The sequence below is a fragment of the Bison bison genome, unplaced genomic scaffold (assembly GCF_000754665.1).
Source record: "Bison bison bison isolate TAMUID 2011002044 unplaced genomic scaffold, Bison_UMD1.0 scf7180017864481, whole genome shotgun sequence".
NCBI lineage: Eukaryota > Metazoa > Chordata > Mammalia > Artiodactyla > Bovidae > Bison > Bison bison.
Window position 1 is genome coordinate 2938376 of NW_011495041.1, and position 14470 is coordinate 2952845.

The following is a 14470-nucleotide window of genomic DNA, read 5'->3' on the forward strand; positions in this document are numbered from 1 at the left end:
GTAAGTGTAAACGTTCAACTGAGAACTGAGTCATCGACTAGTTTCTCTAATTAAATTTTTAACCGGGAATAAAGAATGCACTTAAAAAGCTTGACTGCTACTTCAGAGCTGCAGTAATTCCAATGAAAGACCAGATTACGTAAGTGGTAACACTCTTCTGTAGCCATTTGGTTTCACTAAAGTAGGGCTCAGATAACGTGCTAGAATACTCGGATCCCAGACTTTACAGCCACTTTCCCTAAACCTGCATTTTCATTCAGCACTTCCTCCTTCCATTTGCCTCCAGCGTCCCTTCAGTCTGGAGGAGGACAGACTGAGGGCTTAGAAAAGTTAGTCTAGCTCCGCCCATCTGCATAATAAGCAAGGCAAAGGTACTGGGTATTTTCTTTGTTTTCAATAAATAATCTGTGTTCATTCTTGAAGGGGGGTGGTCTACCAAGGAGGCTATTAGCGAATGTTTAGTGAGCCACATAAGACATGTACCTGCAGCTTCATCATTTAATTCAAAATCCTCATACACAATTTTCTGCCTCCAGTGCAAAGGAAAGGTACTAAAAATAAGACTGAACGGTAACCAGAGCTACTCAAAGTGGGTACCAGTCCTCATCACTTCCTTCACTAAGAAAGTCTGCCACCCAAAAGTTATGTGTGTTGATATTTAGTTTAGTATTATGATTTTTATTTAATAGCACACACACATCAGGCTCAAGTTCTTCATCTCACAGTGAACTTGTAACAGATGGCAGACCAGGACCTCTACCCACACTCGGGAGACCTGGAGTGCACTGTGAACCTAGCATATTGGAGCTCTCAGTTCAGTTCAGTTGTTCAGTCGAGTCCGACTCTTTGCGACTGCATGGACTGCAGCACACCAGGCTTCCCTGTCCATCACCAACTCCTGGAGCTTGCTCAAACTCACATCCATCGAGTCAGTGATGCCATCCAACCATCTCATCCCCTGTTGTCCCCTTCCTAGGGGTGGAAAAAGCCCTCTCACCACCCAGGACCACACATGGAGGTCATCATCCACAACAAGCAAGCCAGTTAACCCCAGGGCTTTAGGCTTTGGTTCATTCATGGCTGGTTCATGACCTGATTCATTGCTCTTTAATACTTTTATTTGAGGGAACTTCCCTGATGGTCCAGTGGTTAAGAATTCACCTTCCAGTGCAGGGGACGTGAATTCAATCCCTGGTCAGGGAACTAACATCCCACATGTGGCAGAGCAACCAAGCCATGTGCCACAACCAGAGAGCCCACGTGCCGATACTACTGAGCCCCAAGCTCTGGAGCCTCCACGCCACAACTACAGAGGAGCGGCAGTGAACACCCCTTGTGCCACGACTAAGACCCAACGCAGCCAAGTAAGTAAATAAATATTTTTTAAATACTTCTTTTTGAAAACCCTTAGCAGGATTACCAACATTGATGAGATTTCTTCATTTTGCCATTTCCTGAGGAGTTTCTCAAAATGCAAGACTTTGGAAGCCCTTGGGCACCCCGGGCAGCTGGTCAACCTAAGGCTGCAAAATTGGGACAACAGTACCTACTACAGAAGGCCATTGTAAGGGATAAATTCTATTCCACAGCAAAGCATCTAGGGTGTGGCCTAGCAGACAGTATGTGATCCATAAATGTTAATGATTACTATCGTTATCAGTATTACATCCTTGTGGTCAAAGCAGAGAGCAAGCACTCAATCCTTTCCTGTAGACTTTTGGTGATTCAGAAGGTCACAAAATCCCGCTTTGCTCCAGGTAGATAAAGAATCAATGGGATTCTGAACTTTACCCCATCATCTGGAACAGAGGCAGCAAGTCTCCTCTTGGGTAGCTGCATCTTCCACCTCCTCTGATCCTGAGCACCATGCTCCATGCCCGGAGAGCATCCGTCACCGCTGTTCACCCTCGCCATGCGCTTGCGCAGAGCTCTGGCGAAGAGTAGGTCAGGACGAAGAGAAGAGCTTCCTGGAAGAAGAGTATCTGAGCCGGACACCTTACCAGAAAGCCGAGAGACCGGATGTAAGATGGCAGAAACTCAGTAGGAGATTAAAATGGCAGAGCTACAACATGGCCAGTTATTAGAGAAATGCAAATCAGAACCACAGTGAGGTGTCACCTCACACCGGAGTGGCCATCATTAAAAAGTCTGCAAATAACAAACGGTGGAGAGAGTGTAGAGAAAGGGGAACCCTCCGACACTGTTGGTGGGAATGTGAATTGGGGCAGCCACTATGGAGAACCATATGGAGGTTCCTTAAAAAACTAAACACAGAGCTACCACATGATCCAGTGATCCCACTCCTGGGCATATAGACAAAACCATAACTCAAAAAGATGCATGCACCCTCTTGTTCACAGAAGCGCTGTTCACAATAGCCGAGACGTGGCAACAACCTAAATGTGCATCAATAGACGAAAGAATAAACACGTGGCACAGGGACTTCCCTGGTGGCCCAGGGGTTAGGACTTGGGCCCCTTCACTGCCACAGCCCGACTCAATCCCTGGTCAAGGAACTAAGATCTCATAAGCCACAAGGTACACACCCCCCAAAAAATATATATATATGAGATGTGATATATGTACAGTGGAATACTACTCAGCCATAAAACAGGAATGAAATAATGCCATCTGCAGCAACATTGAAACAAATAAGAGATTACCATACCACCATGTGATATCATTCATGTATATGGGGAATATTTATATATGATATGTGATATGCCAGATCTAAACTACAGTACAAATGAGCCAATCCATGAAACAGACACCGAATCACAGACACAGAGAGCAGACTAGTGGCTGCCAAGGGGGAGGAGGTTAGGGGAGGGATGGAGCGGGAGGTCACGGTCAGCAGATGTAAGAAGGGATATATATAGAATGGATATATATGTATTTTTTATATATAGAATGGATAAACAAGGTCCTACTGTACAGCACATGGAACTATCTTCAATACCCTATGATAAACCATAATTTAAAAGAAGATAAAAAGGAACGCATATATATATGAAAAGTATATATATATGAAAGTAAAAAGTTAAAGTGAAGTCGCTCAGTCATATCCAACTCTTTGGGACTGCATGGACTATAGCCTGTCAGGTTCCTCCGTCCATGGGATTCTCCAGGCAAGAATACTGGAGTGGGTTGCCATTTCCTTCGCCAGGGGATCTTCCCGACCCAGGGATCGAACCTGGGTCTCCAGCACTGCAGGCAGACTCTTTACCGTCTGCGCTACCAGGGAATCATATATATAAATACATATGCCAAACATTCTGTTGTACAGCAGAAATTAACACAACATTGTAAATCAACTATACTTCATTAAAAAAAAATGACAGAAAAACTCAAGGAAAGGGATGAGAACAAATCAAACGGCTCAGAGAACAGGCAAGAGAAGTAAGAGGTTTGCTAAATGTTTTGGCAGCAAGCTGGCCAAGAGACTGATAAACTTATAAAAAAAAAAAATGTGTAGTCAAAGAGACAGAATCCAAAGCTCCATATATCTCCATGGGAGACATCCAAAGAAATGTATGTTTGCAAATAGCAGCGTCGTCCATCTGTTGTGGTGTCGGTACATTTTCTCAGCAAAGAGCTGAGGGTCCTTTAACATTCCTATGATACTGCAGAATATTTTTCTGCCTCCGGTAGGTCCCTCTAATGCCTAGGTGGCTTCCTTAATGAGTCCCCGAAGAAGGCACAGCTGTTCTGGGTCTGGAATGTTTCCCAAAGAGCTCTAGCTGGACCACCTGTCCCATCTACCCACCGCTCACATGGGCACAACCAGGAAAGGCCAGCGAGTGAGACAGACAGGGCTTTCAAACCATTCCCGGCCAACTAGAACATCACTGCCATCCAGAAGGTCATCCCCATGTCCTAGGGAGACCAAAGCATTCTTCAGTCCATTCAGAAAACATTCACTGAGCATCCTTTCTCTACCAGGTACTATTCTAGCCACCAGGCATACAGCAGTGCTCCCTTCCTCTTGGGGCTTCCAGGCTAGTGGGGAGGCAAATAATAAACACATGAGGCCGTAAATACATACCATGGGATCAGGTGATGTTACGAGTTGGAGGGAGTCCGCCCCCAATTCATCAGTGTAAGTCCTGTCTCAGTCTGTCCAGGCTGCTACAACACGTACCAGAGGCTAGATGGCTTATAAATAGCAGAAATTTATTTCTCCCAATTCTGAAGGCTGGGAAGTCCAAGATCCAGGCTTAGATTTGGTATCTGGTCAGAGTTCTCTCCCTGGTTCATCGACTGACATCTACTCACCGTGTCTTCACGTGGCAGAGCGGGCAAAAGAGCTTTCTGGGGTCTCTCTTTTTTCTTTTTAAGGGTATGTATTTGGAGTATAATTGCCTTACAGCGTTCTGTTAGTTTCTGTTGTACAACGAGGCAAACCAGCTATCTGTATACACATACCCCTTCCCTCCTGGGCCTCCCATCTCACCCATCTAGGTCATCACAGGGCACTGAGCTGAGTTCCCCGTGCTACTGGGGTCTCCTCTTTAAGACCACAAATCCCACTCATGAGGGCTCTGCTTTCATGCCTAATCACCTCCCAAAGCCCCCACCTCCTAATACCATCACCTCAGGGATGAGGTTTTAACCTATGAACTCTGAGGGGACACATTCAGACTAACCCCCAGGACCTGAGAACGTGACCTTATTTGGCAACGATGATCTTGCCAGAGGTCATCACGTGAGGTTATCAGGACGGACCCTGATCCAATATGACTGACATCCTCGTAGAAAGGGGAAATGCAGATGACACACACAGAGGGCAACGACGTGAAGGGACACAGCGGGAAGACAGCCGTCCACAGACCAAGGAGAGGGGCCTGGAGCAGACCCAGCCCTGACCTGGGCTCTGGCCTCCAGAACCTTGCGGCAGTAAGTCTGCTATTTAACCACCTAGTGTGTGGTACTTAGTCCAGGGGCTCTAGCAACTAACACAGGTGATCGGATGCACTTTGAGGAAAGACAGCAAGGTGAGGGGGCAGAGAGCAACAGGGAATGGGGACAATACAGAGGGTCATCAGAGAGAGCCCATGCTGACCCCCAGGGTCCCAAACAGGCCTGGTTGTTCACTCCACCAGGACCAGCCCTCAAGGGGCTTCCTGGGTGGACAAAACAGCCCCGAAAGGCCCCAGGCATACACCTGTGCTTACACCTGGCTCAGCGCATTTTATGTCCAAGTTAAACAGCAGCTTTTGGTCCTTAAAAGGATTTCACTTCTCCCAATGTCCCTCTTTTTCTTTCTTCTCATCCGCCCACCACACACTCTATCCATCCTCTTTTCCAGGAAGAAATAACAGGACACGATTCAGAGTTGCCCGAGCAAGAGTCAAGCTCTCCCAAAGACCCGTCTACACTCTATCACATCCTTTCCCTGGGACCAGGCATGGCAGGGGCAGGAAGGCAGAAATCAGGCATGTCAAGCCAAGGTCATAGTCTCAACTGTACACCTGCCTTACCTGAGTGTAATCTGCAACTCAACTCAATTAGCAGAGGTGCTAACACACCACAGTGACCCAAATCCTCATCCCAACACACAAACCTCCATTCAGACAGCACTGCGGACAGGGAGGAGCAACAAAGCAGTAGCTCGGTAAATAATTCCTTTTAGAATCTGATGAAGTTATGGATCCTTGTCCCAGAAATATATTTATACATGTACAATTTACAGGGATCCACAGAACTTCAAAGATTGAAAGTGGGAGGAGAAGGGGATGACAGAGGATGAGGTGGTTGGATGGCATCACCAACTCAATGAGTTTGAGTAAGCTCCAAGAGTTAGCGATGGACAGGGAGGCCTGGCGTGCTGCAGTCCATGGGGTCGCAAAGACTGAGTGACTGAACTGAACTGAACAGAACCTCACAGCTCAGCTATGGTCCCTTGCTAGTTAATGGAATCCAGGGAACCACTGCGAGAACTACCAAGAAACTAAGACAAAGAGGAAACAGGGAGCAAGCAAGATGGGTCAGGCTTCAAAATACATCAAAAAGAGGATTCAAAATACATGAAAGAGGACTGATTGCCTTAATACATACAAGTGCTTATAAATCAGGAAGAGAAAGACCAACAACCCAAGGGAAAATGGTGAATGGTCACGAACAATGAACAGAAATGAAATGCAAATTGTTGTTGGACATATGAAATATGTTCAACTCACAAATATGATAAACTACACATAGTACAAGATATTAAGTTTAACCAACTAGATTGGCAAAGATCAAAAAGTCTGACAGTATCTTATACTGATAAAAATCTGGAGAGATGTCCCCACACCAGGTTGATGAGAGTATAAACTAGGACAACTTCCTTGGCAGGCAATTTGGCAAGACTCATCAACAGTTTAAACAGTCATATCCTTGGGGATTCCCTGGCAGTCCAGTGGTTAGGACTCAGTGGGCACTGTCATTACCAGGGCCAGGGTTTGATCCCTGGTCGGGGAACTAAAACCCTGAAAGCCACACAGTGCGGCCAAAAAAAAAAAAGAAAATCAGACATACCCTTTCACCTAGAACTAGGAATTTAAACCTCAGATATACTTGAACATTTACAAGATGATACATAGGCACAGATATGTACTACACCACAATTTGGAGATACAGCAAGTCCCCTACATACGAACCTTCAAGCTGTGAACTTTCAAAGATGCAACTGGGCAATCACACGTCCAATCACGCAAGTAAGTTCACGTGTCTGGTGTACATTGTCACGCGCCTGCATCCTCTACAAATGGTTGTGCTTTTGTGTACTTCACTGTACAGCACTGTATAGAGTCCAGTCGCTCAGTATCTTTATTTCAAGCTCAGAGCCTCTGCCATCAACTGGAGTGACACTGCAGCTTGCCCTTCACCTCCTGTTGCTAATGATCCTTCCGCTCTACCATCTCCCACCTCTAGTCAGTAACGCTTCTTGCCTGTTCACGAGACGCCATCCCGTGCATGTCAGCTGTGGTACTGTGCTATACTTTTCAAGGCACTGTAAGACTAAAAAGGTTTTCTTTACTTTTGTGTTTGTTTTTATGTATTCTTTGTGTGAAAAGTATTATACACCTATTACAGCACAGTACTCTCTAACTGATTGCACTAGTTGGGTACCTAGGCTAACTTTGTTGGATTTCCAAACAAACTGGACTTACTCTCAGAATGTGCTCTCAGAACAGAACTCAATTCATATGTAGGGGATTTACTGTAACAAAAAAATCGTATGCAACCTAAATGCCCATTCTTTAATTGTGCTTAATTTGTTAACTAATGTCCATTGACTTCCTCATCAAGGAATGGCTAAATAAATATGGTACCTCCATGTACTGAATGGGCTTCCATGGTGGCATAGTGGTAAAGAATCCTTCTGCCAGTGCAGGAGATGCAGTTTTGATCCCTGGTCTGGGAAGATCCCCTGGGGAAGGAAATGGCTACCCACTCCAGTATTCTTGCCTGGAAAAACCCATGGACAGAAGAGCCTGGCGGGCTATTGTCCATGGGGTTGAAAAAAATCGGACACGGCTTAGCAACCGAACAACAACAGCATGTACTAAATACCACGCAGTAATTAAAAAGAGTAAGACAATTCTTTAGTAAATTTGGGGAAAGGATGTTCGAGACATACTGCTAAGTGAAAAAAGCAACACTGAACAGCAAGTATGGTGTAAAAATATCTCTTCCTATATCTATCCATTTACAAATGTGTGCGCATAGAATATCAAATGTATGCACACTTGGATGCAGATGGAGTAAGTGTGGAAGGAGACCCAGGAAGCCAGAAGCGGGATTGCCTCTGGGGAGAGGAACCCAACAAACACCCAGGCACCCAGGTAGAGGCAGAATTACCTCTCGCTGCACCCTCTCTGGAAACCTTTCCATTTAAGACCACGTGTCTGTATCACCCATTCCAGACTTTAACCAAATGACTCTTAAAACATAAACACATACAAGTGATTAAAAACCAAAAAGGATTCAGTAAGTAGAAACCGCATAGTTAGGGAGGGCAGAGAAGGCAATGGCACCCGACTCCAGTACTCTTGCCTGGAAAATCCCATGGACGGAGGAGCTTGGTGGGCTGCAGTCCACGAGGTCGCTAAGCGTCGGACACAACTGAACGACTTCACTTTCACTTTTCACTTTCATGCATTGGAGAAGGAAATGGCAACCCACTCCAGTGTTCTTGCCTGAAGAATCCCAGGAACAGGGGAGCCTGGTGGGCTGCCGTCTATGGGGTCTCACAGAGTCAGACACAACTGAAGCGACTTAGCAGTAGCAGCAGCTAGGAAGGGCAGAGCCAGTTCAGTGGAGGTGGTAACAGGATGTTAGGAGATGGCGCTCACCTAGCAACCCTTCTGTCACCCAAATGTCCCAAACCAGGACTCAGAGAACTATCCAGTTCCCCACAACTCAGGAGTGATCAAAAGGGAGGGTCTCTCCCACTGTCTCTTGATTAGACCCACTGGCGGACAAGTTAGCCCAACTCTGTGGCCATGACATCCTCAAGAGAAAATACATAGAATGTATAACTGTATCTCAAAAGCACCCACAAACCCAACAGAGAGCCCTGGGCATCCTAGTGAAAAGAAACATGATGCCGGAATATTCCCACGATGATGCTCGGTGTTGGGAACTAGCCTCTGTGAGCTGTTCCCTCATTCCAGAGGAGGCTAGCTCCACACTAGGTGGGCAAGGTGACGCAGGGAGCCCCCCACTCCGTTTATGGAACTGGCCTGGATTCAGATCAAGACCCTGAACTCTGGCCCGTCTCCCGCAGGAAACCGTGGACACCTGGCCCCGCTGCCCCGCTTCCCCTTCTGGGCCAAGAACTTCCTCCGCAGCTGCTGAACTCTGCTGCGAGCTCGCCCCAGAAACTGCCCTTGGCGAGTGTCCAAGGCCACGCCCCTCTCCAGGGCCGCTCCCAGCCAATGATCTTCCAGGGCCCTTCCCCCCAACCCGGACCCCTCCCTAGATATAAAGATATAAGGACCTAAAGCCTCCCGTTTGGACGTCTCAGCTCCTGGAGAACAGCATGGCGTGGGTGGAGGACTTCAGCTGGGACTGCATCAGGGTCCAAGGCTGCCTGACTTCTCCCCCCGCCTCCCCTCACCTCTCCTCCTCTCACGGTGCTGATATACACCAAGCCCACAAGACCACACTCCTTCCTTCCCAAGGTCTGCTTCCCAGGAAGTCACCTACAATCCAGTCCTCATCATCTAAGAAGCTGTTGCGGGTTGAACTGTGCCCCGCAGAGAGATGCGTAGGTCCCACCCACCCTTGGCACCTGTGAGATATGGCCTTATGAGAAATGGGATCTTTGCAGATGTCATCAAGGCGAGCTCCTACTAGTTTACGGTGGACCCTAAATCCATTTGGACTGGCTTCCCTTGTGGCTCAGACAGTAAAGAATCTGCCTGCAATGTAGTCCATGAGGTCGCAAAGAGTTGGACACAACTGAGTGACTGAACTGAACTGCAATGCCGAAGACCTGGGTTCAACCCCTAGGTCCAGAAGATGCCCTGGAGAAGGAAATGGCTACCCACTCCAGTATTCTTGCCTGGAGAATCCAATGGACAGAGGAGCCTGGCAGGGGCTTGCAAAGAGTCAGACGCAACTGAGTGACTGACACTTTTACTACTTTTCTAAATCGCATGGCTGGTGTCCTTATAAGGAGAGGGAGATTTGGAGACAGAGAAGACTCACAGGGGATAGAAGGACTTGTGAGGACAGAGGCAGACGCTGGGGTGCTGCAGCCCCAAGCCCAGACACGCCAGGGATGGTTGGCAAGTACCAGAACCTCCCCTAAAGCTTTCAGAGGTTCACCCACACCTTGATTTTGGACTCTGGGCTTCCAGAAGTCTAAGAAAATAAAATTTTGTTGTTTTAAGTCCCCCAGTTTGTGGTCATTTTTTGAAAGAAACTTCTTATTTTGTATTGCAAAAGGAGACAGGGGTGGCAGAGGAAGAGATGGTTGGACAGCATCACTGACTCAATGGACATGAGTGTGAGCAAACTCCAGGAGATGGCGGAAGACAGAGGAGCCTGGCGTGCTACAGTCCATGTCCAAAGAGTTGGACGTGACTTAGCAACTGAGCACCAGTAGCCAGTTAACAACATTCTGATAGCTTCAGGTGCACAGCAGAGCCACTCAGCCATATATACACATCTATCCATTCTCCCCCAAACTCCCCTCCCCTTTCGGTCATTTGTTAGGGCATCCAATGCGGAAAACGCAGGAGACGTGGGTTAGATCCCTGGATCGGGAAGATCCCCTGGAGGAGGGCATGGCAACCCACCCCAGTATTCATGCCTGGAGAATCCCACGGACAGAGCAGTCTGGTGGGCTACAGTCCACAGTGTCGCAAAGAGTTGGGACACGACTCAAACAACTTAGCATGTGCACACCCTGACAATAGAGAAGAGAAGGTCAGAGGAAAAAATCCACCCAGGCCAACCTCCTCATGGTCAACGCAGGTAAGGATACCCGAGAGGTGGTTCTTATTTGCTCAGGGTCACTTCAAGCATCTAATGAGAAAATGCATGGAAGACTCTGGATACGCCACAAAGCACTCTACCGCTGAGCTGGCATTCAGGAGAAAGGAGGGGCGACAGCTCTCTCTGCCTTTGTAGAAGCCTCCGCCTCCTTGGGTACCGTTCAGGCCCCGTGGTTCACCCCTCTCCTGCCGGTCATCCTACCAGCCAGCAGCACTGCATCAGAGAACGTGAAATTCAATTCAGATCAGCACTTGAAAGCGGCCAGGGCCCAGGCTGAGTGGGGGAAGCGGTTTCGCCAGTTTGCTAAAAATAAGGCTCAGGGATTATCTATAGGTTTCAATTAGCCAAGAGAGCAAGCAGGTTGCTCGGTTACCATGAATAATCGAGATGGGGTGTATAGCCCGAGATAAATGATACCTCTTGCCCAGCCCACTTTTTCACAGAGGACACCCAGCCTGCCCCCTCTCAGGGCAGACAATGGGGGCCACTCCCCACACCTCCTGGGAGGAGAACCCCGGGCATGGATGACCACCATGTGGCCCTGGAACAACCTCCAGTGTGCACACCGCTGTAGTTGAGCCCAGCCTGTAGCAATGACTCCACACACCCACAGAGAAAATTTCAGGTTGTGCTCCTCTTCACGGGCATGGTTCAGCACTGTTGTGCTGACTCAAAGCGCCCTTTGAAGTCCTTGGGACTTGAGGATCAATGAACACTGAGAAGCGAGCCCTACGTGCCAATTTCCATCATTCACAAGGACTTCAAAAAGATGAGGCAGGGCAGGAAGTTCAAAAAAGACTGTGCCTGCGAACTGCAGCATGCAATCTCCGAAATTATAGGCACAGCCTTATCACACTCGACTCTTGGAGCAGGTGCTTTTTGCCCGATGCCTCTCACTTGCCAAGAAATCCCTGCTGAGGGTTAATAGGAATATCCAGTTCCTTAAGCATTTCTTGTGCCTCAGAGCTATTACCCCTAAATTTCTAGCACTTAAAAAAAAAACTACAGGATTTAGCACCTGTTTGTCTCCGAAATACTTGCTAAAAACGGATCTGCCAAAAGGCCACCTCTAAAATTAGTCATATTTCCTGCTCTGAAAAACATAGTAAATTCTATTTTTAGTAACTCCTTCACTCCAGGTACCTGGAGCTATTATGCTCGGGCATAATTATTGGCAACTTCCTAAGCAGGCAACCCTTATTTTTAGCCCCAAAATAGCTCCAATGAAAATGATTAACAGGCTTTAAAAAAAAAACTAAGGGTTAGAACAAGGTATTAAGCATCTTAACCAATCATTTTACGTACCTAACTTCACAGAGACTTAATCACCAAAAAAAGTAATTGCGGCAATAACTATTTTCCCCTTCCTGCAGTTTTGCCTGTCGGTGAAAACAGCTCTATACCTGAAGGCACCTAGGCTCATCCCTGTCAGCCTCTCCAACTACACTTTCTTCACTTTTAAATGTGATAACCTTGGGCCTTCCTGGTGGCCCAGCGGTTAAGGATCCACCTGCCAACGCAGGGGACCCGGGTTCAATCCCTGGTCCGGGAAGATCCTGCAAGTCGCTAGGCAACTGAGCCAGTGAGGCAGAACTACTGAGCCCATGCTCTAGAGCCCATGTCACACTACTGCACTCATGTGCTGTGACAACTGACGTCTGTGCACCCTCGACCCCGTGCTCTGCAACAAGAGAAGCCACGGCAATGAGAAGTCCGTGCGCCGCAACAAAGAGCAGCCCTGCAGCAACAAAGACCCAGTGCAGCCATAGATAGAGAAACAAATACTTTTGAAAAATTAAGTACCAAAACCTATCAAGTGCCAGAGACTGTACATTGCCCAGGTATTGGGGACCAGCATCAGAGGCTGTGAGCACACCTCCCTTCTGGGACTTTACAAGTTATCACTTCATACTCCCGCACGGCAACTTCATTCTTTGTCTCAAAGCCACTGAGAATCCTTTTCAAAGTCTGATCCTGTCATCATTTTTTTTTCCTCGTCTAATCATCAACTTAGTCAAAGACAAGACTCAGAATGTGCTGGTTAAAGAGTTTCACATGATCTAGTGAATGATTTATTTTTAAAGCCACTTTAAGGCAGGCTGTACCACCTGAAAGCTCCTAGAGGACGAAGTGAGGCCCTGCCCAAAGCCGTCGGTTTTTTTCAAGCAGTAAAAGGGCCAACCGGATTCAAATGACTCTCAAACAACTTTGGAAAGAGGTATGCAAAAGAAAAGCCAGGGCCGGGGGAGAGGGGGCGGGGATACTGTCCTGCAGGCAGTGATGGGAAAAGGTGCCTCTTGATAAGATAGGATTGGATGAAAGTCAGGGAAAAGTGTCTCGTTTTTCAACCTGATTCAGAGAGTAATTCGCAGCATGCCATGGAGCATGGCACCCAAAGCTTTTTGGAAACATGCACAAGTCAAAATGCAACGCACACCAAGTGCCCTAAACCAGTGATACTCTGGATTTTGGCATAAATCACCCAAAATAACGTGCCCAGTTTGAGACCGCAACTGCGGGCATGGGGCGCCTCCTCTTCTTCCTTTTCTCCACCCACCTTTGCAGATTTTTCCTGAACTGATTCCTCAGGACAGGTTGCCCTGGATCCTTACACTCTGGGGGTGCTGTGGGGGGCAGGGGCGGGGCAGAATGCATCGATTCCCCCAGACACACATCTTAGTATAGCATTCATGACTTCGTGTGTGGTCTGTGGTCTGTGTCCTCTCAAAAAGAAAGGAAAAAAGAAAAGTGAAGAGCTTTCTCCGAAAAGTACACACCTCCCCAAAGGGGGAATTATTGAGAGGAGCGGGCCTCCTGGGACACTCACATCACCTACTCTGGGGACATTTCATTTCCCTTCCTCCAGGTCCTGTCACCTCCAGTTGTCCCCTGGCTTGGCTCTCAGGAGTAACCACTTTCTGGGTGAAATCTCTATTAATAGGTCACCTTTTAAAGAGACCTGGAAGGCTGCAAATTGTGTGAGGTTGATTTCACCTTTGTTTTGTTCTTAGTAAGACAGGATCCAGCACATGAGTGGGGCTGGGGACTCATCAACTCAGCAGTCCTTCCTAGTTAGAGTCATCTACACACACACACACACACACACACACACACACACACAAGGTAGAGTCATACACACACACACACACACACACACATTTTAATCTCTGCAATCTGCCAAAACCCCAAATCTATTAGTTAAGCATTAAGGCATTATTAGGAGAAGGCAATGGCAACTCACTCCAGTACTCTTGCCTGGAAAATCCCATGGACGGAGGGGCCTGGTAGGCTGCAGTCCATGGGGTCTCGAAGAGTTGGACACAACTGAGCGACTTCACTTTAACTTTTCACTTTCATGCATTGGAGAAGGAAATGGCAACCCACTCCAGTGTTCTTGCCTGGAGAATCCCAGGGACAGCAGAGCCTGGTGGGCTGCCGTCTATGGGGTCGCACAGAGTTTCACACGACTAAAGCGACTTAGCAGCATCAGCAGCAAGGCGTTATTGGATCTGTGAGATACAAGCTATGAATGACACCCATCGTTTCTTTAAAGCTGGCCATTAAGTGAACTAAAATCCAGACTTCTCAGGAGGCTTGCAGTCCCGGAGCCCCTGATTCTCCCGGCTGAAGTAGGGCACACATCAGAAATATCTCCCACTGTCCTCCACCACTCTAAGATCCACCTTCCTTAACTAGATTCAATCAGTTAGTCCAGCGCAATAATTTTACGTCCAATTAATTGGTCCTCCCCTTGCGGAGAGGAAGTGAAATGCAGCGTTTGAAAAAGACAAGATGAGAAAAACGGGCGTGAGCCCCTAAGGGGTGCGAGGGGTGGGGGGACGGAATCCTCACTGGACTCCATCCGGGCAGGAATTCCTCGCATTCCAGAGTGCCTGGGGCCCAGCCCTGAGCTCCAGAACCGCAGCACCCGGCTAGGGACTGAGTTCGGAGTGCAACCCCGGGCCGTTCAGCCAAAGCA

At 47.7% G+C, this 14470-nt stretch overlaps 1 protein-coding gene across 1 annotated transcript in view; it reads right to left on the reverse strand.

Annotated features, from left to right (window-relative positions):
• HUNK (hormonally up-regulated Neu-associated kinase) overlaps nucleotides 1-14470 on the reverse strand; it is a 137473-nt gene that overhangs the window by 114630 nt on the left and 8373 nt on the right. The gene's annotated exons all lie outside the window — the stretch shown is intronic.